Source organism: Pan troglodytes, chromosome 19 (genome assembly GCF_028858775.2).
Source record: "Pan troglodytes isolate AG18354 chromosome 19, NHGRI_mPanTro3-v2.0_pri, whole genome shotgun sequence".
NCBI classification, from domain to species: Eukaryota; Metazoa; Chordata; class Mammalia; order Primates; family Hominidae; genus Pan; species Pan troglodytes.
In genome coordinates this window covers 70,808,105-70,833,330 of record NC_072417.2, presented here as the reverse complement: position 1 = coordinate 70,833,330, position 25,226 = coordinate 70,808,105, and positions in this window count along the sequence as shown.

Here is a 25,226-nt window from a genome sequence, read left to right as displayed (position 1 = left end):
ATAATTAGACAGAAAGAACTATTTCAAGCAATTTAAAGACAAATTAATTTGATTATCATCCCAAGTGTGATATAGCCTAATAAAAATAACTGCGAAAAATTCTAGAACTGTTTATCAATATACGCACATTGGTGATGACAGCGCTGGTATTGTTAATCTGAGACTACTGGATATATAGTACCATAAAGGAAGCAAATAATTATGTTGCTTTCATTGGGAATTTTGATTTTCAGTGTGAAAGAAAGGATATACAGATGTAAGACTGTTGAAGCTAAGGATAAGCTCTGTAATCCTGAATCTGAATTGGTAGTATCAATATGAATTCAAGAGATATGTCATTATTTTCTAGTTCTGTCCATGGTCTGATTATTTTTTATTCCATCAAAAAGACTACGGAACAATAGCCAATCCAATAACAATGAACACCAGCTTATGGCCTCTAAGTACTGTTACCCCCAAAATGGGGATTTGGGCTTTTTGGAGAAATGACAGTTTCCAGTTTGGGGGTACAACACATACAAGATGAACCTAGAACATCTTGTTATATCAGAAGCCATCAAAGATTACTAGGGAGTAGCAACTTGAAGAGGTTCCTACTGGCCAAAGATAAGACAATTTGATCATCAGTAAAAATAAATGCACTGGACTGAAACACATCAAATATATTTCAATCCATGAGTTCATAATATTTTTTAAGAGGCAAAAGAAAAATCACTCATTGATCACTCTTGGAAGATGTTAGGGAACCTATTCATAATTTTAAAAACTAGAAAATAAGGCGAAAGAATCAAGTACCTGCTTTTCCTACATGAACCACAAAATAAATGAATGGTTGATGAGAAGGAGGATCTCTTCGTACGAAGAATGAGAAACAGAGTAACATCATTTTCCAACTCTTAATGAAATGATGGATAATCGGTTATCATGTACTATCTGGTGGAAGAATACAGCACTACATATGAGGTTTTACTGCCAAGAAACTGAACCTGAATGTTATGAAACATCTAGATTTAACTATCAATTTCTTGTGAAGGAGAAGGAAAAACATATTTAAGGACACTGTGGAGATGCAGTCCACAAAATCCCAGCTGTGAAAAGCCTAAAAAAACTAAGAACCCCACCTTTTTGATGAGCAAGGTAGATGTCTATGTTGGGGTAGGCTGGGGAGGCAGTGGCATTGGTGGCATCAGTCCAGCCTAGGATATCAGAGACTGAGAGAAGAATGGTGTCCTTATGGGGGGCAGGTGGCAGCAACCCAGGGTGGGTGTCAGAGCCCAAGCAGTGTAAAGAGAGTATTTACGAGTGCCTACATGGTGTGGCACAGGGGGTTAGAGTCCAAGGAAGGTGAGGAGTGTGTCCACATGGGAGCAGCATCCTGGTGAGGGGATGCAGTGGAGCATAATGTGTTGGAGCCAGAGGGAGCTAAAGGGAGCATCTACATGGGAGGGGTGGTGACAACTGTGGCCGCATGTGGGATTTTAAAGTCAAAGCAGGGTAAGGAGAGTGTCCATGTGAGGGTCCCCAAAGGTGATGGGAGATGGGTTACACATTTGGGTTCATTCTATAAGCAAATATATTGAGGATAATGGGAGTCAGGACTCTCACTGTCTGAGAAGGAGTTACAAATATGGAAAAAAGGAACATAGGAATGAACTCTGTGGTGTTGGATTGGAATTAAAGGTGTTAAGATGAATTTATGATTTTCAATACATGTTTATATATATATGGATGTAAATGTGGGTATGAATGTGTGTAAATACATATGTATGTAGTGTATGTGTGTGAGAGAGAGAATGTCGTGCACGTGGGTATTTTTTAGCTCTGTCCATTGAGAGGGCCTAAGAGAAGTGATATCCCAATACCAATGAGCACATCTAGTATCCATATCTTCATTTCTAAAAACCATTCTCCACTAAAAAGAAGCCAAAACTCCTTGGAGAAATGGATGACTTTGGACCTTGGGCAGGCAAAGAATAAGAGGAGCTTAGAATATCTTGTGCCAGAAAAAAAAAATGCTCAAGAACTGATGAGGATGTGTTGAAGGGACACAGAAGCCACCTTGAGGGGCTCCCACTGACTAAATCAGGGCATATTTAAATATAAAAATAAATAGTGACAATAACCAATTATAATTCTTTAAATAATAATTCCCAAATCCACACTAATATAAAAAATAAATTTCCCTTAGAATAAAATAACAACTAATAAGTGTAGAAGAAAAGATGCGACTAGAAAATCACCATTTAGCACCATGATAGTAATAATTCAGCTAGGGAGTATTCATTGATGCTAAACTTAGTGAGTGAAAGTTTGATGAGGAGTGGATATTTGTATACATAGTCTCAAAGTATCTCCCCAAAATATTTTTATTAATCACGAAGAAAAAAAAGAGTAAAATTGTCCTGATACAACCTAGCATATTAAGTGATCAAAGTGAAAAATCACTACTAACAGGACAAATAGAAATTGTGTATCACCTAATAAGATGCAATGAGAAGAACACAGCCTCTCTTCTGTAATATTCCTGCTAAAAGGCACAGACTGACTCTAATCATGAGGAAACATCAGAAAAACCAAGCTGAGGGACCATTTTCATACTGCTATGAAGAAATACCCGAGACTGGGTAATTTATAAAGGAAGGAGGTTTAATTGACTCACAGTTCAGCATGGCTGGGAGGCCTCAGGAAATTTACAATCATAGTGGTAGGGGAAGCAAACACGTCCTTCTTCACACAGTGGCAGGAAGGAGAAGTGCCAAGCAAAAGTGGAAAAGCCCCTCATAAAACCATCAGATCTCTTGAGAACTCACTCACATCAGAAGAACAGCATGAGGGTAACCACCCCCATGATTCAACTACCTCCCATCTAGTCCCACCCCGACACATGGGGATTATGGGAAGTACAATTCAAGATGAGATTTGGGTGGGGACACAGCCGAACCATATCAGGGACTTTGAAAAATAATGTGCCTATAATCTTCCAAAGTGCTAAGGTCATGAAAGTCAGTGAGGGTGATGAACTATTCCAGATTGAGGGTCACTAATGAGACATGACAATAAGATGTAATGCATGATCCTAGCTTGCATCTTTTGCTCTAAAGAACATCATTGAGACAACTGGTGAAACTTGAATGGGTCCATGGATTATCCAGAATGAATGAATCAATGTTAATTTCCTAGTTTCATGGTTGTATTATGATTATGTAGGAGAGTACACACAAGTATTATTTGCATGTTTGTGTGTACCTGGAGTTGCCAGTGGTGATGGGACATCATGCCAGCCATTTACTCTCACATGGTTAAAGGAAAAAAGTTCTTTGTTACTATTCTTACAAAATTTGTTTGTAAATTTGACATTATTTTAAAATAAAAAAAATCTTAGCATTAAAAAAAGCAAGCTGTTCATAATGACCAAAAAGTAGAAACAGCCCAAAAGTCCATCAACAGGTGAGTGGATAAATAAAATGTGGAATATTATTTGGCAATATAAAAGAATGAAGCACTGATCCATGCTACAAGATGAATGACCCTTGAAAACATTATATACAAGTAAAAGAAGCCAGTCACAAAGAAGCACATATTGTATGATTTCATTTATATGAAATGTCCAGAACAGATATATCTATGGAGACCAGAAAATAGATGAGTGATTACCAGGGAATGGGGGAAGGGGGTAAATGGAGAATGAATGCTGATGGGTATGAGTTTCTTTTTGAGGAGATGAAAATGTTCTAAACTTGATTGTGGTTATAATTACACAAGTCTGTGAATGTACAAACAACACTGAATTGTATACTTGAAATTAAATGGGTGAATTGTATGGTTATAGAAATTCAATCTCAATACATCCACTACCCAAAAAAAACTAGATACACATGATTTAGTATGTATATACATTCCAGTGGAATCCTAATCTGTGATCTGTGAGATCTGGTGGGAAAATGAACTTTCTACCAAATTTAGTTAAATTCAGCATGCATTTGTTGAGCACTTTTTTTCCCCACCATGTTCTGTGCTAGGAGCTTGAGATTCAGAACTAGGAAGCACATGGCATCTTTGCCCTCCAGGAGCTCAGGCAGGTAAGCAGTTCCACTGCTGTGGGATTGTTGCTGTCACAGAAGGAAGTACAGGGGCTGTGGGGGCCCAGGAGGAGACACTCCATCTGACTGCAGCATCCTGGTAAGCTTCCCTAGGGGATATGACTTAGAGCTGAGCCAAGAGAGTGAGGAGGCGTCTGCTGGGTGGAAGAGGCTATTGCAGGGAAAGGATATTGCAGGCAGAGGAAGCAGCATGAACCACAGGATAGACACCAGGCACTGCACGATGTATTTGGGAAATGGCAAGTAGTTAGGTTGGAGGGGTGGGGCAGGTGGGCGGGTGCCCCAGGATGGAGGCCATTGTGTGCCAAGGTAAAGGGAGGCCCTGATGGGCAGAATCCACCTTGTGGTCAGGAAAACAGCAAAAGAAGGTCATTTTCAGCTCCTGAATGCTAATAGAAGCAGGGAATTATGAGACAATTGACGGTGCCCATTGGAGCAGAGCAGGAGGCCACAGTCCTGAGACTGTCTGTCTCTCTGTGGGTTAACTGGCCCTGCCCCTGCTGCCCTGCTGAGCTATCCAGGCCAAAGCCTCTTCTGTCACTGTGGATCACCCCCCAGAATTCGGTCTTGCTAGCTCAGTTCCCTGGAGTCTGGCTGTCACTTGATTCCCCAGGAAGCCAGCTGCTGTGCTATGGAGGAGGCGGGGAGCAGGGTTTCAGGGACGGATCTTCTTTGTGCAGAGATCACATCCTGCTCCTGGCTCCAGATGGAAGTGTCAGCTCCCTCCCTAGCCAGAAGACAGGCTCTGAAGCTGTCAGGTCAAGCTGGCTCACCTCAGAGGCGCCTGGGAGGAGGGGAGGGGAAGAAGGGAGGCAAATATAGAGCCCCTTTGATTCTCTGCAGGAGCACAGCTCGAAGTGTCCCGGGTCAGGAGTGGGGTGGAGGGGAGGCTGCAGTGGGGCAGGAGGAGTTTGTATCTCAGGACTGTTCGGCAGAAGATTCTGAAGAATATTTACCTTCTCATGCCTCTTCTTCCTCACAGCAAAGCCTGAGGGACTCTTAGAAAACCTACCCGGTCTCCGGTATAGTTCGCATTATAATTCTCATTTCACAGAAGCAGCAGCTGAGCTGGTACAGATAGGTAAAGGTCAATAACCTGGCTTTAGACCCCAAGGGCGGCTGATTCCAAAGCCTGCATAGTGCAGGATATGGGACAGAAGAGATTTGAAGATTCTCCCAACTGAGGAGAAGCAAGAGAAAGGTCACAGGAATTCTGAAAGCCATCAGCAGGCTCTGAAGGTACCCACAAATGCTTCATGATGGGTAAGCCAGGGCTCGACCACCAAGAGTGGGCTAAAGAATGGCTAGATGGTGCATTCATCCATCCATTGCATACATTTTTATTTAGGGCCTGCCATGCACCAGGAACTGTTCTCAGCTAGCCCACAGCCTTGCAGGGTTCCAGGTGCCAGACATACAAACTTGAATAAGTTACTGTGTGTACTTGTCTGGAGGCTGGGAGGGAGATGGGTGGGTAACCCCAAACCGCAGTCCTGTGTTAGAAACTGCAGAAGTAGATGCAAGCACTATATTCAATGAGGGGCAAGTGAGGGTAGAGGCTCCCCAGGGGAGGCAGGCAGGGAGCTCAGGTGGGTACTCACTGCATTCTGGAACATATCCCCATTCTGGGCTTGGTCACACACTTGATTTTGTCAGCACCCTGACAGTAGATCCTTCTCTGCTCACTTATTGAGCACAGAAAATGGAGGGGCAACTCCAGAGGGCCGGCTCATTGACATCATCCAGATCTACCTGGCAGGCCAGATTATAACCAGAAGGATGCTTGGCACGTTTTCAATCAGAACAAGGGCAGCTGGATGGAGTAAATGTTTAACTGCATCAACGAAGGTCGGCGGGTGCATCTGCCTCCCAATAGGGAAGGTCTGAGCACAGAACAAGAATACTAGAAATCCATCAGCTGAGCCCTGCTTCGGTCTCCACCTTGCACATGCCCAGCCGACCGGTCGTGACACCTGAGGTTCATTGTTTAAGACTCCTCTCCCCAGGAGATGAACGCTGGCCTGGAGCCTCTCCTTTGATCTTGCTTTCATGGCTAAATGACACTCCTCTCTGCCTACCTCCCATTTTATAGTTTGATTCCTCAAGAGAGATCTTGATCCCTTCATTTGCAAGCACTTTTAGGAAAGCCTCACAGTAACTAACCCTCCTATCAACACACCCAATAACCAATTCATCAAACGACCCACTCCACCAAAGTTACCAAATTAGAACTCGCATGCGCACACCGCCCCCCCACCCCACCATACACACACCTTGTTTCTTTTAGCTGTGGTCTTTACTGCAACTCTTTGTGAGAGAAAATTGTCCCACACCTTGTCTGTGACAGAATGGAGAACTGTTTTGTGTGACATGATCTACAGCCCTTGGGGGAGGTTAGATTTTTCCAGCACTGTTCCCTCGGTGCCTTTTCACCACACATTCCTTCATCACACCTGATCTAACAGTGTGGCTTAGACACCCTTCTCCTGCTTCTGATGTCTCTACCACAGAAGAAATCTCAGAACTGGCTTTCATGGAAGTAGCTCTTTTAATTGGCAAGTTTGAGATAAAACTCTGACAAGTTGTTGCAACCAACTCATCTGAATAGTCGCTTTGTCATCTCACGGGGTGGAAGAGCAGGCTCAGCACGGCTGTGGGGAGCTGGGGCTCCAGTGTTCTGGAACCTTCAGACTCCTCTCACCCGTCATTCTCCCCAGTTTCTGCCTCCAGCCTCCCCACCCACCCCCCAATTTCCACCACATGTGCCTTTAGTCCCACTACCACGCTGAGCTGTGTGCTGATCTGAAACTGTCTTTCCTTAGCAGAGAGTCCCTTTTTCTTCCCAGAAACCTCCATCTATTGTGAGGAAGCCAAAGTAAATAAATGAAAAGTATATGACTACAATTCCATAGAAATCTTCCAAGGTTATTAAAATTGTTTCATTCAACACAGATAGCTGAAAACTTTTTAAATGATTATAAAAAGCAAGATTCTAGTGAACTCGTTTCTTTTGGCAGATTGGACATTTGGATGACTAGTCATTTGGCATAGTGGCCTGCTGCCACATGAAGTTGACAGACCCTGGATGGACATAGTGGGCAGGTGGGTGGGGAAGGCAGCCCAGAGAAGGGGCTGCTTGAGCTGAAGGAAGAGGAGCACCTCTATCTTGAGGCCACCTGGACTCAAGATTTTCAACCCAGGGTGTGACTCTCTGTTGTGTCCCCAAATGTAAGGTGGTTTGTTGTGAAGAAGAGTTCAGATACCCAACTGTATCATACCCACTTTACACATACACTATCATGGACATCATGTGTGCCATACCTATACACTATAACGTGTATCACATATACGACACCTATACATATCCACTGTCATGCATTATTATTATTTTATTTTTTGAGATGGAGTTTTGCTCTTGTTGCCCAGGTTGGAGTGCAATGGCGCGATCTTGGCTCACTGCAACCTCTGCCTCCAGGGTTCAAGTGATTCTCCTGCCTCAGCCACCCTGGTAGCTGGGATTACAGGTATGCGCCACCATGCCCAGCTAATTTTGTATTTTTAGTAGAGATGGGGCTTCTCCATGTTGGTCAGGCTGGTCTCAAACTCCCGACCTCAGGAGATCCGCCCGCCTCAGCCTCCCAAAGTGCTGGGATTACAGGCATGAGCCATCGCGCCCGGCCTATCATGTGTATTATATGCACTATACCTATATGCTGTCATATGTATCATACACATATACCTCCTATGTGTCATATGCACTATACCGGTACATTATTATATGTATCATATGTATCATATCAGGATCAGCACTGTCATTTACTTGCTTTCCAGTGTGCCTTCCTGGGAGACCCAGCTGTGGAGTTACAGCTCACAGAGGTGACTGGGTCCCAAGGAGTAGGTCAGGTGGGTGGATGCCAACCTGTCCTTCTGTTGTGGGTGCTTTGCGTGAGGCATAATAAAGGGTGAGTATGGAGGTTTTAGGTGGCTTGAGGCAGGAAGGCCAGTCAGTTGCAGGGATGGTGAGATCTGTGCTGTATCCATGGCACTGTTTGTACTGGAGAAGCTGGAGTTCAAGATGCCAGGCTGGAGAGGTGGCAGGCAATGAGGCTGGAGCGCAGACAGGGGCTGGATTGGAAGGGTCTGGAAGCCTTCCTAGGGAGGCTGGCAGTAGCCTGTGAGCCTGTGTTTCTCAACTGTATCAGACCCAACACTCCCTTTATATAAAAACATGTTTTAATGCCCCCTTTTCTATCTTGAAAGAAAATCCACAAATAACTTATGTATACATGTATTTTCAAAAAAATCAGTATAATAATCCTTAATATAAAGGAGAAATGTAAAGTAAATTATTTAATAAAATAATATGTTTTTTTGTTTTTTGTTTTGTTTTTTGAGATAGGGTCTCACGCTGTTGCCCAGGCTGGAGTGCAGTGGCATGATCACATGCAACCTCTGCCTCCTGGGTTCAAGCGATCCTCCCACCTCAGCCTCCTGAGTAGCTAGGACCACAGGTGCGCTCCACCATGCCCAGCTAATTTTTGTATTCTTTGTGGAGACAGGGTTTCACTGTGTTGCCCAGGCTGGTCTCAAACTCCTGGGCTCAAGCGATCCACCTGCCTCGATTTCCCAAAGTGCTGGGATTACAAGCATAAGCCATTGCACCCGGCTTAATAAAATAATATGTATTTTAATATGTAAATATTTGGGAATGACTGTGCTAGAGGACATAATAAAATAGTCAGATGCCTCCTCCTACATGTGCAGCCATAGTGAATGTGGCACTCTAAGTGCAGACAGATACCAAGGGCAATTTTCTGTTGGTAACTTGATTTTCTGAAATGGCGAATAACTCTTGGTGAAGTTCTGAACAAAATATAGCATGCTTTTAATTTATGTGGTCGTTACACTCCTGCTAAAGTCACTGTATACTGAAATTATGCAAAAAATGTTTTGAGTTGACTGTCAAATAAAATTAGGCAAAAGGCCCAGATTATTATAGATTGATTTTTCATCTACATAGATATCGTGTGGGTCCCTTGAAGGGTACCAGGGACCTAGGACAAGTTGTCTTCATGTGGGATTGGCCCACACATTTTGGGCATCCTCATCTCTGGCCCTGCACCCTAAATGGTGGCAGGGGTCTCCCATCATTGTGACCATCAAGATGCCCCCAGAAACTTCCAAATGCCAATGTTGAGAACCTCTCTGTGGGTATGGGGAGCTAATAAAGAGTTTGAGGGGCAATGTCATGGTTGGGCTGGTAGTGCAAAATGCCCACTCTGGCAGTGGTGGAGGGATGAGTGGGGCTGGGGAGGACATTAGTGGCTATTGTATCACTTGAGAGGTCAGCAAAGGGAGGGCACAGGGGTAGGCCCCCAATCCGCAGTAGAGCCCTTCAAGGGTCCCACACGATATCCATGTAGAGAAGAAACCAATCTATAATCATCTGGGCCTTTTGCCTAATTTTATTTGACAGCCAATTCAAAGTATTTTTTGTGGTTGGGTATGGTAGCTCATGCCTATAATCCCAGCACATTGGGAGGCCGAGGCTGGAGGATCACTTGAGGCCAAGAGTTTGAGAACAGCGTGGGCAACATGTGAGACCCCGTCTCTAAAATAAACATTAAAAATATTTTTTAAAGTATCTTTTGCATAATTTCAGTACATAGTGACTTTTTCAAGAATGTAACTACCACTTAAATTCAGGGAAGAGCCTCTGGATTCCTCAAATCCTCAGACAGATGGGCCCTGGACAAGTATGGGGTGAGGGGCAGTCAAGGATGGGGTAGGGGTAGAATTTGGGCAGGGGCAAACAGAGATAGTCACTTTGGCCTGCAATGCCACAGAGCCAGGACCACTGGGTCCTTTGATAATGGAGCCTTTGGCCCTTTCTTTATTTTTATTTTTTGAGATGGAGTCTTGCTCTGTCGCCCAGACTGGAGTGGAGTGGCACCATCTCGGCTCACTGCAATCTCCACCTCCCAGGTTCAAGCAATCCTCCTGCCTCAGCCTCCCAAGTAGCTGGGATTACAGGTGACTGCCATCATGCCTGGCTAATTTTTATATTTTTAGTAGAGATGGGATTTCACCATGTTGGCCAGGCTGGTCTTGAACTCCTGACCTCAAGTGATCCTCCCGCCTCGGCCTCCCAAAGTGCTAGGATTACAGGCATGAGCCACCGCATCTGGCCGCCTTTGGTCCTTTCCCTAGGTCTCTGCACTGGCTGACTCGGGACAACCCTACCCCTGTCCCGCCTTCTATCCCTAGCTCCAATGCACAACTTCCTTCCCAGCCTTCTCTCTCCTGGGGAGGGGAAAGGGGATGTGCAGTGCAGGTAGGCTGGGCTATGCAGCTGCCCCTGTAACTCATTTTTTACGTCTCAGGGCTGGAGGAGCTGCCCTGTGGTCCCGCTAATGTCCGAGTGTTTGAGCATCTCCATTTCCTCTAGTTGGCTGGGTTGGCAGGGGATGAAGGCGGAGGTGCTAGCCTCAGGTGGTTCTCAGGCAGACTTTCCAGGCTGGCGAGCGCCATCTGCTTGACCCGGCTTCTGGGAACCACTTCTGGGGCATACCCAGGAGAGAGCCTCTGGCCTGAATGGTACCACACTAACAGACAGCTCTTTTCTTCCTTACTTATTGCCCCGCTTCCACATGGGGGTGTATTCAAAGAGGTTTCTACAGTCAAACATTGCTGAAAGGTAATTTATGTATTTATTTTTATTTTTGAGATGGAGTCTTGTGCTGTCGCCTGGGCTGGAGTACAGTGGTGCAATCTTGGCTCACTGCAACCTCTGTTTCCCGGGTTCCAGCGATTCTTGGCCTCAGCCTCCCGAGTAGCTGAGATTACAGGTGCCCACCACCATGCCTGGCTAATTTTTTGTGTTTTTAGTAGAGACAGGGTTTCACCACATTGTCCAGGCTGGTCTTGAACTCCTGACCTCAGGTGATCCACCCGCCTCGGCCTCCCAAACTGCTGGGATTATAGACGTGAGCCACCGCGCCTGGCCCTTGAAAGGCAATTTAAGTATTTCCCGAAGTGATTCAAAAAATTTCAATTGGTGATTCTATTAAAATTTTCTCTCACCAGAGAGCTAGAGAGAGAGAAGGAGAGAGCAAGCATGTCTTTGTCTCTTCAGACTGATAAAACAGAGTACCATAGACCGGGTGGCTTAAACAACAGACATTTATTTCTCACAGTTCTGGAGGCTGGGAAATTCAAGATCAAGGTGCCAGTGGCTTCAGTGTCCGGTGAGCACCCACTTCCTGGTTCACAGACAGCACTTTCTCACTGTTTTCTCAAATGGCAGAAAAGGGGCAAGGCAGCTTGTTGGAATTTCTTTTATAAGGGCATTCTTCCTATTCATGAGGGCTCCACTTTCATGACCTAATTACCTCCCAAAGGCCCCACCTTCATATACCATCAAATTGGGGATTTAGGCTTCAGCATATGAATTCAGGAGGGTATGCAAACATTCAGTCCACAGCAAAGCATGTGGGCTTCTTAGGTCTCATAGCAACCTAATGGGGGAGTTGTCATTATTCCCACTTCATGTGCACGTACACATGTATATTTACAATCATGGCAGCTGCCTCCTAACACTCTACTTCCTTCTAAACCCAGCTCTGGTCTCCCCCTGACCACCTTACATATCTGTTCATTTCTCTTTTACCTATTCAAGGGGATTAAACTCTGTCTTGGGCTCTTGGGCCTTTTCTGGGGAGGACAATTCTCCTCTTCACCCTTCACTCCAAATCTGCTCAACTGAGGCCCAAGTTAGCAAAGACCAAATTCTCCTTGGGAAGTGTGGGAGCAGGCTGACATTATTAATTTTTTTTTTTTTTAAAGACAGAGTTTCGCTCTTGTTGCCCAGTCTGGAGTACAGTGGTATGATCTTGGCTCACTGCAACCCCTGCCTCTCGAGTTCCAGCGATTCTCCTGCCTCAGCCTCCCGAGTAGCTGGGATTACAGGCAGCTGCCACCACACCCAGCTATTTTTGTATTTTTAGTAGAGATGGGGTTTCACCACGTTGGCCAGGCTAGTCTCGAACTCCTGACCTCAGGTGATCTGCCTGCCTTGGCCTCCCAAAGTGCTGGGATTATAGGCATGAGCAACCATGCCCGGCCCAGGCTGACTTTTTGATAGGGTCATTCATTGCTTGTGGTGAGGTCAATGTTATCCCAGTTAGACCTATCACACCAGGCTTCCACATGCCCACTGACACACATGGTCATACCTGCACTCTCACAGAAGCATCCACTTATGCTGTTTCCTGCCATTTCCATCACCTAATTCTTTGATGAGCACTTTTATGCTTCTTCAATATCAAGTTCTGATATTCATAACCATGACTCTGATTAGTGCGAGACTTCAAAGCACCTATTGAATCATTAAAGAAAGATTAAATTATGTTCAGAATAGCTGAGCTAATTCAGGTTCTCTGAAAATTGGCAGTACAATACATTTCTACTTTACACAAGCCAGCATATTCAGATTAAACCCACATAAAAGCACAGCCGAGCTAGACCACTTTGAATAGGCTGTGAGTCCACAGGAGCCCATAAACACACAGGCACATCTGGGAATGAAGCAAAAAGCCAGAGTCCCATCCAGCCAAATGCTGTCACTACCCCGTAAATCTCCCAGAAATTCAAACAGCCGTTAACGTTTGCCGACATTGTGAGTGATGCTTTCATAATCACTCCCATCTATCTGGGCTTGGCCATGGATGGGGTCATTTGGTTAATGCAGGATTTCATCTTCATTGCTTTGTAACTAGTTTTTAATCAGCGATGATTGCTGAGCTGGGATGCTGTGGGCTGGCTCGCCTGCTCCTTCCTCAGAGAGTGCCCACTGATGTGTCCTGGCAATTAACCAGAGACCTGCGGGAGGGGTGGCGAGGGCAGCAGGACAGCCAGGCTGGCTGATGCGGCCATGTGCCCCATCCCCTCTTCCGTGGGGGTGCTCCTTGGCCCCCATCCACCTTTGGAGGGTTGGCAAAGGACATCAGCAGACACAGGGATGCTCTCACAGAAGCGTCTATTTGGACTATTGCTTTTGACTTGCCCAACAATTTAATCTCCCAGGGGGTAGAGAAAATGACCAGTGGATCAGCCACTCTGAAATCAATTCTGACCATCAAAGAACTGACCGGCCAACTGGAAGTGATAAGAATCTTGAGGGAAAGGGTATAATATTATGCCCTTTATAACACTGCACGAAGGCTTAGCACGTGGAAGTATCTCTCAGACTTGAGGGAGGCAGAGTGCAAGACATTCAGAAAATAATATATAGTTATTCCTTCACATGACAAGATTCTGAAAGGGAGGATGGCATGAGAAGGTGAGAAAGGTCTTACCAATGCACTTCTGATTGGGCCACTCTCAAATGACCCTAGTGAGGAAGACGTGGAGAGTGTCCCTCATGGTCCCAGAGATGGCTGAGCTTACACACACACTCTCTCTCTCTCTCCCTGGCTCTTCCTCATTAGGGTCATTTGAGAGTGGCCCAATCAGAAGTGCATTGGTAAGACCTTTCTCACCTTCACACACACACACACACACACACATACACACACACACACTTCCTTGTATCTATTTCTAGAATCTTTTACAAGAAACTGAAGAGGACAATTGCCTCTGAGGAGAGGAACTATGCTGCTGAGGGATGGAGAGAGAAGGGAACTTTACTCCTTGTATCTTTTGAATTTTGAAACATGTGACTTGACTGTATTACCCATTCAAATGAAAGGCAATAAGGGGCATTGATAGGAGATGGAAAGAGGGCCATAAACTCAAGAGAGCATGTAAGAGGGCAGCCCAGACCCATAACAATAAGCCCAAGACAGCGGAAGGCCCAGCAAGCAGCCATGGAAGGCGCACCCTGCACTTCACACAAAAGGCTTTTGTAGGGATATTCAGAGCAAGACAGAGATCAAAGGAAAAATGGGCCTGCTACTGGGGTCATGTTATCAGATGACACTGGAGGTGTCTTGGGAGCTGAGGAAAGGCAGAAGTGAAGACAGGGAGGCTCAGCCTCACATAGCTGAGGCAGGGATGGGCCAGGGAGCCACTGAGGAAAGGTGCTCCCTGTTGGAACACTCTGGTGCCCCACAGCGTGCGGGCACAGAAAGTGGGCAAGGGAGGGAGGAGGGTCCTTGACAGCGGATGGGACATGTCAGCCTTCTTTTCTGCTGTACATTGACCTTTGTTCACATCCAACCAGAACAGGCAGAGCTGTTCCTGCTCAGAGAGAGGGTGGAGACAGGAAGATCCGGTCTGTCCTCAGCCTAAGAGGCTGGTCCAGTGCCTGTCGATTTGCTGAGTGAGGAAGAGAGCCTTGAAGAAGGGAAGAGTGACAGGAAGGTGGGAGGGCAGAATCCTGCTGAGAGGGTGTCTGTGGGAGAGTGTGGCAATGTGTGGTAATAGTGAGCAAGCCAGAGACAGGCAGGTGAGCAAGTGTGACAGCCGTGAGTGTGGGAGGCAGTGAGGGAGGGAGTGAAGGCATGGGTATGATTCAAAGTGGGCATGAAGGAGGGGTGCAGGTGCCCGAGTGATATGGTTTGGCTGTGTCCCCACCCAAATCTCATATTGAATTGTAGCTCTCATAATTCCCACGTGTTGTTGGAGGGACCCAGTGGGAGATAATTGAATCATGGGGGCGGTTTCCCCCGTACTGTTCTCATGGTAGTGAATAAGTCTCAGGAGATCTGATGTTTTTATAAGGGAAACCCCTTTTGCTTAGCTCTCATTCTCCCTTGTCAGCCACCATGTAAGATGCACTTTTCACCTTCTACCATGATTGTGAGGCCTCCCCAACTACGTGAGACTGTGAGTCCATTTAAAACTCTTTTTCTTTATAAGTTACCCAGTCTTGGGTATGTCTTTATCAGCAGTATGAAAATGGACTAATACACCGAGTGACTGAATGATGGGTAGGGCGACTTCAAGGGGGTGGGAGTGTGAGGGAAGCAGTGGGAATGTGGGAATGGCAGGATAAGTGTGAGAGCAAGAGTGTGAGAGAGCGAGTGTCTGCGAGTGAGGGGGAGAGAGTGTGGGCGAAGACTGAGCAGGAGTGCGTGAAGCTGTGAGAACGTGGGAGTGGGAGTGGCCATGGGTGTGAGTGAGAGGGCTGAGTGTGAGTAAAGTGAGTGTGAGTGGGTCCATGTGAGTGCGTAGAGTGTGTGAGGGGTGTGAGTCTCAGAGGGTGTGTGAGACTGTGAGGGCACAGGGGAGTGTGGGTGTGAGTGTGGGAGTGTGCAAATGAGAGAGGATTTGACTGTGCATATGTGAGGAGAGAGCCTGTGTGTGTGTGTGTGTGTGTGTATGTGTGTGTGTGTCCTGCTGGCGAGGATGAAGACAGGCTGTTGATGGGGTGGGTCTGACCAGGTACTTCCCATCTCACTCTCACCACATCCCCTAAGGACCTTCCATGGTCTAAACCTCACACCCCCTCCTTGGCTTACAGTGAAGCTACAGAGATAGCTCTGGTCCCATGGAATATTCTCCTAAGCTCATCATGCTGTGTATTAAGTTGCTGATGTATAGCAAATGAGCAGAGAAGGTATGCAATGTAAAAGAGGAGAGTCTAGGGTGTGCCAAGAGTTTGGGGAAGAAGGATGGGTAGGACTGGGTGAAGGAAGAAAGGATAGCTGATCACATCACCCCTTTACTCAAATCCATATTACCCCAGTGCCCACTGACCAAATGCCTAATTCTTTATTTATTTTTAAAATTGTTTATTTTTTAGAGATAAGGTCTTGCTCTGTGGCCCAGGCTGCAGTGCAGTGGTGCCATTGTAGCTCACTGCAGCCTTGAACTCCTGGGCTCAAGTGATCCTCTTGCCTCAGCCTCCCAAGTAGCTGGAATTACAGGCACCTGCTGGCATGCCTGATTAATTTTTAATTTTTTTGTAGAGATAGGGGTCTTGCTATGTTCCCCAGGCAGCCTGGAACTCCTCAAGCGATCCTCCTGCCTTGGCATCCCAAAACATTGGGATTGCTAGCATGAACCACTGAGCCCAGCTCTAATTCTAAAACCTTTAATATGACTTTCAAGATTTTAGGTAATCCTGGGGAGTGAATGTGACTTTTACTATTTTACATAATAAGTACTCAATAAATGTTTGATTGCTCTGGTTCCATGGTCTGTCTTGGCTGGAGAGGGTTCCTCTCAGCTCCACACTCAGCCTTCCACACTCTGCCGTGACATTGCCACTTTGCCAGCTGGATCCATGCCAGGCTCTCCCAACATGGCGGGAGGAGGGAGGAAGGACATCCTTCTTCCTGTCTACTTACTGCTCCAGGCAGCATGCCTTAGCAGTGGGTCTTCACCTAGTAGTGACAATAGGTTCCAGTTTCCAGCTTGTTTGGGGGGGTGTTAGGAACCGAATATTCATGTCTCCCCAAATTCCTATTTTGAAACCCTAACCCCCAGTGTGGCTGTATCTGGAGGTGAAGCCTCCAAGGAAGTAACTAAGGTTAATGAGGTCATAAGAGTGGGACCGTGATCCGATAGGATTAGTGTTCCTATAAGAAGGGACACCAGAAAGCTCTCTCTCTCTCACCACACACACGCACAGTGAGGAGAGGCCGTGTGAGGAAACAGTGGAAAAGGTGGTCATCTACAAGCCAGGAAGAGAGCCCGCACCAGAAGCCAGAACAGTCAGCGCCCTGATCTTGGACTTCCAGTTTCTAGAACTATGAGAAAATAAATGTCTGTTGTTTAAGCCACCCAGTATATGGTATTTTGTTATGGCAACCACAGCAGACTAATATAGGGGGTATCCCTAGAATCACCCTTGTGATGCCCTCAGAGGTTTTTAATCGAGTCCTTATGTTAATTTATCTCTGTTCACAGAGAGCTCTGCTTCTGGTTTCCTGATGAGACCCTGACTGATCCAGAAGAGACGGTGCCTATACTAGTCAAGGGCAGGAACCTCCAGGCTGAGGAGCTGGACTCTGTACCTGTCTTCTTTGTCTCACTGCATCGGGCTGTGCCCTGAGCCTCATCTTCAGAAAATGGAAGGAAGTAAGTCCTGGGTGACCGCAGGATCCCTGTAGCACAGCTCCCCCAAGGTCTTAATGAAGTGCCATTACACCTCTCAGCTAATATAATCCCCAGGAAAGGGGCAGGGCAGATAGATGGCAGAGAGGGAGACTGAGTCATACTCACTAGCTAGGCCACACAGCTAGTTAGAAATAGAAGCAGGCCTGGGACTCTTCCTCCCAATATTCCGCCCCCTTCCACAAAGACCCAGAGGCTCCCTGCCTCCTCCCTACTTTTAATTCGAAAGGTAATAGTTCCCACACTATTAACTAGCTGTGTGAACTTTCTCATGTTACTTTTCTCTGAGCCTTGGTTATCTCATTGGTTAAGTGAAGCAGGTAAACTAGATGTTCTCGAAGTGCTTTTTCACCTATGACATGCTGTGATTTGATGATTTTTCCTCAATGAAACCAAAGGGTTCAATTTATCTCCCCGAAGATTTTCTATGTTCTATGCTCAGCTTTTGATTTGACATAATTATAGCACTTACATTTAGTGCAAATTCACATAATCATTGCATGAGTTATTAATTATTTTTAAGCATTGGCATAGTACTCACTGAACCTGAGGATGTACACATTGGTTAGGACCAGGGGTGAGTTAAGCGACCAGATGTCTGGGACTGCAGTTAACCTATCAAGCCAGGGAGTTCATGGAACTTAAGTCTGGTTAAACCAAAAAGGGGCCAGGGGTTCTAAGGCCATATTGTATACTGATGAGCTACTTTAATCTGCCTACTCCTACAGAGTGATGTACAGATCTGTGATAGGTTTAGCATGAACATACTTTCAATGTATGTCTTAATTTTGTTTGCGCTTAGCCTTCTAAAAAAAAAGGTATTTTGCCAAAAAGTGGCAAAACTGTTAATTAGCCCATTCCCCACAGCCTGGAAAAACATGGAGCTTACACTGGGTTTTGTCCTCCATGTAACAAAAGCCTTAGCTTTCGGGAGGAGGGAAGGAAACCATCTGGGACCAGACTAAGAGGAATCTCCTTCTGCTGGGAGATGGGCAGATCACAACACCCAGGGACAAGGCTAAGGCACAAGCACACAAGGAAGGCCTAAGGCTAAGAGTGAAGCAGAAACACTGAGAAAAACCCTCTGGCAACCCAGCCTCCATCTTAAGAATAAGAAAATGCTAGAGAAATTTAAAGCTGGTGGTGCACTGAAGATAAAACCCAAACCTAGAGCAGCAAAACCCAAATCCAAGTCAACTTCTGACTAGATTGACTCAACCACCCACATCAAGGGGCAAACTTTGTCTACAAAGGACCAGTATATAGCAAATATTTTAGGTGTTGTGGGCCATGTGGGCTCTGTTGCAACTATTCAACTCTGCTGTTGAAGCATGAAAGCAGCCATAGACAATATGTAAATGAATGAACACGGTTATGTTCCAATAAATCTTTATTTATAGACACTGAAATTTGAGTTTTATATAATTGTCTTATGTTGCATAATTACTATTCTTCTTTTGATATCCATTTGACACATTTAAAAATATAAAAACCATTCTTAACTCATAGGCCATACAAAAATAGGCAATGGGCCTGATTTGGCCCAAGGACCATAGTTTGCAGATCCCTTGCCTAGCAGAAAAAGAGGCATGCATATTTACTACAGCCTTTACTGTTCTAAAGATGTTTTGCTTTCAATCAAAAGTCATGAGACACCAAACACAAGACAAATAACTCACTGTCAAGAAACAAAGTAGTCAACAAAACCAGATTCAAATATGACCCAGATATTGAAGCCATCACATAGGAAACTTAAAGTAACTATGCTTACTATATATTAAAGGCTAGAGTGGAAAAGATGAACAACATACATGAATAGATGTAGAGTTTTAGTAGAGAGAGGGAAACTACAAGAAAGAGTCAAACAGAAATGCTGGGAGAAAAAAGTGACAGAGACAAATACTTTTAACTAGCTGATCCGTAAACTTGATACAATTTAAGAAGGAATCAGTGAACTTGAAAATAGGTCAACAGACTTTGGGAGGCAGAGGCAGAGGCAGGTGGGCCAGGAGTGTGAGACCAGCCTGGCCAACATGGTGAAATCCCATCTCTACTAAAAATACAAAATTTCACCAGGTGTGGTGCACACACTTGCAATCCCAGCTACTCGGGAGGCTGAGGTGGGATGATTGCTTGAACCCAGGAGGTGGAGGTTGCAGTGAGCCAAGATCGCGCCACTGCACTCTGGCCTGGGCGACAGAGTGAAACTCTGTCTCAAAAAGAAAAGAAAAAAGAAAATAGAACAATAGAAATTGAACAAATTAAACACAAGGAGAAAAAAAGAGTTAAACAAAGAGTACCCAAGAGGTGTGGAAGAATATCAAATGGTCAAACATTCTGTAATTGAAATCCCAGAAAGAGAAGAGAAAGAGAATGGGACAGAGGAAATATCTGAAGAAATAATGGATGAGAATGTCTCCAAAATAATGAAAGACATGAAACCACAGAAAGAAGTTCAAAGAATCTCAAGCAGAATAAATTAAATAAAGAGACAAAACAAAGAGAAAAAAAAAAAAAAAAAGCCCATGCATACATCTAGACCCATCGTAATCACACTGTTGAAAAGCAAAGATAGGATAAAGAGAGATAGAGGTAAAATTAAGAAAAAAACAACAGTAGATTTAGCATCAAAATTATGCAAGCCAGAAGACAATGGAGTAACATCTTTAAAATACTGAAAAGAAACAAAACAAAACAAAACAAAACCTGTCAACACAAAATCTTATGCTGAGCAAAAGTATCTTCCAAAAGTGAAAGAGAAACAAATAGTTTCTTCAGACAAACAAAAACCAAAAACTCATTACCAGCAGATTTGCATTACAAAAAGTATTAAAGGAAGTTCTTCAGGTGGAAAAATAAGATACCCAAAGAAAACTTGGATTTACACAAAGAAATAAAGATGACTGAAAATGGTTAAAATAAAGGTACATATGAAAGGGTTTTCCCCTTATTTTCATTCCCTCTAAAACATAATTGATTGTCTAATATGAATTACTATTGGGCCTAAGGAAGAAATAATACTAATTCTATATAAACTTTTTTAAAAAATAGAAGAGAAGAACTATTTCCCAACTCATTTTATGTGGCCATCACTATTCTGATACCAAATAAATTGAAAGAAAATAACAGTACAAATTAACATAGACACAAACATCCTTAAGAACATATTAGCAAACAGAATCTAGTAACATGTAAAAAGGATAATATATCATGACCCAGTGGGCTTATACTGGGAATGCAAGGCTGGTTCAACATTTAAAACTTAGTTAATATAATCGCAATATCAGCAGATTAAAGTATAAAAACAATATGACCATTTCAATATATGCAAAGAACATTTGACAAAATTAAACATCCATTTATGCTGCATACATGCTCTCAGCATCCACACATGCTCTTAGCAAAGTAGGAATAGGATGGAACTCCTTAACTCAATAAAAGGCATTGACAAAAAACTTACAGCTAACATCATACTTAATGATGAAAGACTGACCACTTACTTTTAAGATAGGGAATGAGTCAGGGATATTTGCTGTTGACATTCTTGTTCAACATTGTACTAGAGCTCCTAGCCAGTGAATAAGGCAAGAAAAATAAATAAAAGGCCTACAGCTTAACAAAAGACAGAAATGAAACTATTTTCAGACAGTATGATTATCTACATAGAAAGTCCCAATGAATCTATAAAAAAGCTGCCAGAATTAATAAGGGAGTTTAACAAGGCTGAAGGTCAAAATACAAAGTTCAACTGTATTTCTATACATGAGCAATGAACAATTGGAATTTAAAAAATTTTAAGTACCCTTTAAACTCACACAGAAAAACATGAATTATGTCCAACAAATTATGTTCAAGTTCTATATGCTGAAAACTACAAAACATTGATGACATAAAGTTAAACAGAAAAATGTCCCTTGTGTATAGATTCTAAAACTCCATCTTGCTAAAATGTCAATTATCTTAAAATTGATCCATAGATTTAGCACAATTACAATTAAAACCCTAGCCACATTATCTTGTAAAAATCAACAAGCTCATTCCAAAATGTATATGGAAAACAAATGAACTAGAGTAGCCAAAACAACATTGAAAAAGACCAAAGTTGGTGGGTTCACTCTACCTGATCGCAATACTTAGTATAAAGATACAACCAAGATAGTGTGGTATGGCAATATAGATAGATAGATAGATAGATAGATAGATAAGAGAGAGAGAGAGAGAAAGAGAGAGAGATTGATTAGTGGTACAGAACAGAATAGAGAATTCAGAAAGACCCACACAAATAGTCAACTGATTTTTGACAAAGGTACAACAAAACTCAATTTAATAGAGAAAGGATATTCTTTTCAACAAATGGTGCTAGAACAATTGGATTTCAATATGTGGAATAAAAGAAAAACCAGAACCCATACCTCACACCATACATAAATGTTAACTCAAAATGGACCACAGGCTTAGGTCTGTGCAGACTTAGGTCGCATGCAAAATGCGAAACTATAAAACTTGTGGAACAGAATATAGGATAAAATTGTTGTGCCTTGAGTTAGACAAAGATTTCTTAGATATGACACTAAAAGAACAATCCATTTAAAAAGATTGATAAATTGGATTTCATAAAAATTAAGAACTTTTGCTATTTGAAAAACATTAAGAGAATAAAGAGAATAGCCAAAAACTGGGAAAAATATTTGCAAGCACATATTTGATAAAGAACTTGTATTCAGAATATATACTCTTAAAACTTAATATGTAAACAAGCAGCCCAACCAAAAAAATAGAGAGAGACAGACAGGGTCTTGCACTGTCACCTAGGCTGGAGTACAGTCGTACAATCTTGACATACGGCAGCCTCAGCCTCCTGGGTTCAAGTTATCCTCCCACCTCAGCCTCCAGAGTAGCTGGGACTACAGGTGCACACTGCAATGACCAGCTAATTTTTGTATTTTTTTTGTAGAGATAGGGTCTCACTATATTTCCCAGGCTGGTCTTGAACTCCTGGCCTCAAGTGATTCTCCTGCCTTGGCCTCTGAAAGTGCTGAGATTACAGGCATAAGCCACCATGCCCACCCTACCCAATTTTAAATTTGGGCGAAAGATTTGAGCAAGTACTTCATCAAAGAAGATATCCAGATGTTGATAACATGCAAAAAGATGCTCAAGATCATTACTCATTAGAGAAATACAAATAAAAATCACAATAAGATACTACTACAAATTCATTAGAATGACTAAAAAAAAAAAAAAAAACTGAACAATACGAAGTGCTAACAAGAATACAAAGTAACCAGAACTCTGAAAAATGTCTAGTGGTAATGCAAAATATTGCAGTCACTTTGGAAAACAGGTTGGCTAAAGTTAAATATATGCTTGCCATATGACCCAATGTCTTCATCCTATTTACCCAAGAGAAATGAAAAATTATATTCACCAAAAACCTGTCCATGAATGTTTATAGTGGCTTTATATATAATTGCCAAAAACTGAAAACAAATTGGGTATATCTATACAATGGAAAACCAACTCAGCAATAAAAATAAGTACTTGATACACAAAACATTGATGAATCTGAAAACGCATGCTGAGCAAAAGAAACCAGACACAAAGAATCCATCCTGTTTGATTCAAGTTATATGAAACTTCTTTAGAATAGGCAAAACTAAGCTATAGTGACTAAAAGTAGGTCAGTTATTGTCTGGGACCAGGGATGCCAGTAAGGAGCTCAAGAGAATTTTTGAAGTGATGGAAAGGTTCTCTATTTTGACTATGCAGGGAGTTAAACAGGTGTATAGTATATATTTGTCAAAACTCGTGGAATTGTGCACTTAAAATGGATGCACTGTATTATATGTAATTTCATACCTCAATGTATCTGATTTTTAAAATGCATTATTGTCTTTGGAAGGTAGGAAGGATTGTGGCCTTGAAACTGTTGTATTTAGCGCTTACATGAAACCACGTTCTCCCAGAGGGATATCACTGTCCCTGCAGCTTCCTGACCACAGGACTCTTTTGGCATGCTCCTAGCTACCTTTTGCTCCTATCAGAATCATTCCCTACCCTTTTCTTTTTCTATTAACTCAGTTCATATTTTATTATTTAAAAAATGGAAATAGTTTTTAAATGAAAAAGTGATACATATTTTCTATTAAAATGTAGAGAGAGAGAACATACTGTTAATAAGCACATGTACCCTAGAACCTAAAGTACAATTAAAAAAAAAAGAGAAAACCCACATATCACTGCATACAATTGACTTTCTCTTCCCAGACGTTCTTGTATTCCCTTTTTTAGACAGCTAATTTTAAAGTTAATTTTATCTCAGCTGAATATACAAATCCACACTTCTTTTGAAAAATTAAAAAGGACAGGAAAAGCCAGAATCCTCTCTGACCACTTAATGTCTTCCCCATTTCACCAGTCGAGATGTAATTATTATTACTGGAATGTGGATCCCAGCTCTTTTAAAAATAGTTTTGTTTGAAAATTTTTATTTTCATATAGTCACACTTAAAAAATTTTTTAAATTGTATCTTACAGAATTTTCAGTGAAATCTTTAAACATATATTTTTCAGCATGTCACCTCTTCCTATCCCCCTCTCCCACTTATTTCTCAGCCCCACATCCCAGAGCCCATGTAAACAACCTAGAGTGTACCCCTTTCTTTGTATGTGATGTATACACACATATGTATCTTCACATATATACATATGTAGTTTTAATTTGTGTGTGTGTACATTTATACACACACATACATATATATGTATTTTTCAAAGATATTTTACCTTATTCAACTGTGTTTCATAAATTTCTTCAAGCCACTTGTTAGATTCTGGGGTTACCTGTTTTAATGGCTGCCTAATTTTCTATGATATGCTGTACATTGATACTTCAGTCCGTAATTTCCCTAGTGATGGGGAATTCAACCATTATTATAAGGCATATACCTCTCTTATAAAGTTTATCCTTAAATATTTTTTCCTATTTCCATTACTGAGTGCTTATTACTGGAGAGGAGGAGGCCTAGTGGCTTTTGTATATTTATCTTACATCCAGCCATCTTGCCAAAGTTTTCATGAATTTTAGTAGCAATTTTTCTGTATTCATTTTATTTTACTGCAGTCTTTTAAAATTTCTAGAAATAAAATCATCTTTGTCTTTTCCTCCCAATGTTTATGTCTTCTGTTATCTTATTTTTTAGAAGGTTTAAGGTAATAATAGTGACAGCAGCACCCCTACAAGTTCCTCATTTTAATTGAAACAGGTTTTGTGTTTCACAATTTAGAATAATTAATGTTGGTTTGGCAAATATTAATAGTCTTTTGGTAAAGTGTTTTCTGTTTCAACTTTCCATGGTGTTATTAGAAAGAGCTGCCATATTTTTCAAATACTTTATCAGCACAGATTGTTATGGTCATATGGTTTTCCTCCTTTAGTTTGCTAGTATAATAGATGTTGACAGATTTCCTGATGTTGAAATGTCCTTGAATTCTTGAAAGAAGTCCTGCTTGGCCATATTAAATTACACTCTTGATATATTGTAGAATTCTACTAGCTAAAATCATATTTCAAATTTTTACATCTGAGCTCCTAAGTCTGTAGATATATTTTTTGTTTTATTACTGTATTGGGTTTTGACAGCAAAGCCATGTGTTTCATAAAACAGGAGAGCTTTCTTTCCATATTTCTCTATCATCTGGAATAGTTTAAATGGTGCTGGAATTATTAGTTAGATAAAACTCATTTGGATCCAGTCTATTTTTCAGTATTATATCTTTATTTATCATTTCAGTATCTTTTGTGATATTAAGTTTATCCTGGTTTTCCACTTCTTACTAGTTTTGGTAATTTATATTTGCTAAGAAATTTTCTGAGTCCCCTGAATTTTTTGGTTTGTTGCCAATATTCACTCTTTTCTCTGTTATCTCCTTTCATATTCTTCATATTGTGTATTTTTGCTCATTTCCCCTTTATTCAGGGGCACTTGTCCATTTTATTACTGTTTATAAAAATACAGCTTTTGGACTTATGTTTTCTATTCTATTGCTTTCAGCTTCTATTTATCA